This window comes from Ptychodera flava, chromosome 15 (genome assembly GCF_041260155.1).
Source record: "Ptychodera flava strain L36383 chromosome 15, AS_Pfla_20210202, whole genome shotgun sequence".
Classification (NCBI taxonomy): domain Eukaryota; kingdom Metazoa; phylum Hemichordata; class Enteropneusta; family Ptychoderidae; genus Ptychodera; species Ptychodera flava.
In genome coordinates this window covers 6,886,625-6,888,395 of record NC_091942.1, presented here as the reverse complement: position 1 = coordinate 6,888,395, position 1,771 = coordinate 6,886,625, and the positions used below count along the sequence as shown (strand labels likewise).

General features: G+C 32.8%; 1 non-coding gene across 1 annotated transcript; it reads left to right on the top strand.

Moving 5' to 3' along the window:
- Positions 1–250: 250 nt before the first annotated feature.
- Trnaw-cca (transfer RNA tryptophan (anticodon CCA)) lies at positions 251–322 on the top strand. The gene has a single exon. It is a non-coding gene; the product is annotated as a tRNA-Trp (tRNA).
- The last annotated feature ends 1,449 nt before the right edge of the window (positions 323–1,771 follow it).

The window sequence follows — 1,771 nt, the reverse complement described above, 5'->3', positions numbered from 1 at the left end:
AATAGCTAAGCTTATGAGCTAGTTTAGTTTTGTTGACAAATTTCTTCTCTCTGTTTTTCACATTTTTCTTCATAAATTAGTTTATAATAAACATTTTGTTTTGAATTGTAACGCTATACAATTTTAAAATGTAGGGTTCTGGTCTATTCATGAGTGATATTGATAAAACTAATTTATTTACGCGTGATAATAAGATCAAAATAGCATCCAATTAGATAAAAAATACATTTTCTCCTTATCAAATAACAATGACTCCGTGGCGCAACGGTAGCGCGTCTGACTCCAGATCAGAAGGTTGCGTGTTCAAATCACGTCGGGGTCAGTGGTTCATATTTTTGATTAACTGCACTTATTTTATAGCATTCTATAAAATTGTAACTGCAATATTTTGAAAAAGGTAGATGTTATGTTATGTTCTCCAAGCCCTAATAAACACAAGGGAGTGATTTCTTCTATTGAACAGCGCAGTCAAGAATTCTAGAAATACAATTTGAATACAACTTGTAATTGACAAGGTGGACAGACCGTGAGTTTACAGCATTTGCCCACAGGCCTGACTAACACATTCCCAACTCAGGGAATTGGTGTTTATTCCCCAACTGTATTTCATTTCTCAACAATAACGAGCAAGACGTTTTTCAGAAATACTATCCACACATTGAACGCTATCTTAAACGCTTATCTCACGTGGGTTACTATCCGATTTAATGTATTGCCGTTATTGAAGTACAACTATGTATGAGCGCTTGGATGATGAAATATAGAGTAATAAGTTCTTTTTTTTTTTTGAAAAAGATAAATTTATTTCCACATAGTCACAAATAAAACAAATCTACATATCTGTGAATGCATTAAAATTACAATGCGTCTTGTCTGGAGACAAAAAAAAAACCCAAATAATTAGCTGTTTAATTGCAAAGATCATCATATGAATGCATTCAGGATGCATTCTTCTCCTTCAAGTCTTACAAGGCTTGAAAACTTTGTGATAAAATCCTCAGTTTTGTTCATGATCTTATAAGTGAAATATAATGTATTCATCCATGAGGAGAGATGACATTTCAATTGCATGACATAGGATTGAAGGGAAACTTTAATCCCATCAAGAGTAACCGAATTTCGAATATTCCAAACTGTATATTTTACAAAGGAAGTAATACAGTAAATAATGTCAGATGTTGCATTATTATCATTTTCGATTCCTGCAATTGCTAATCTTTTGATATTGATATTATTATCAAAGTTGTGTTTTCTGACAAAGAAACAAATACATTTCTGCCAGATTTCTTTAACATATTTACACTCAAATAAGATGTGTTCCAGTGTTTCTTCTTGGCCACAAATATGACATTTCCCATCACTTAAATTGAAAGTTTTGGCCAAGCTTCCTGTGACTAGGCCTCGATGGAAAATCTTCCAATTTAAATCATTTACTGAATTGCTGACAATTCCTGTTGAATTAAGACGGTTGAATAAAGTAGCTTTGTAGCTGTCAGTGAGACTTAGATTCTCAGCCCATTTTTGACCAATCTGACCTTTGACTGCATGCCATTTCTTATCAACTAATTTCCAATAAAGTGACTTGGTTTTGACATCATTTTTTGTCAGACCATAATTCTCTAAGTCTAAAATATCATAGTTTTCTTCATTTTGGATGTTTGAAGAGATGATTTGTTTCCAGGAATCTGGAATAGCATTGAGGAGTGTTCATACTCTGTCTTAATTTCCTCTTGCACATGTCTAATTGTACCTCCTCTATTTTTGCAATTAT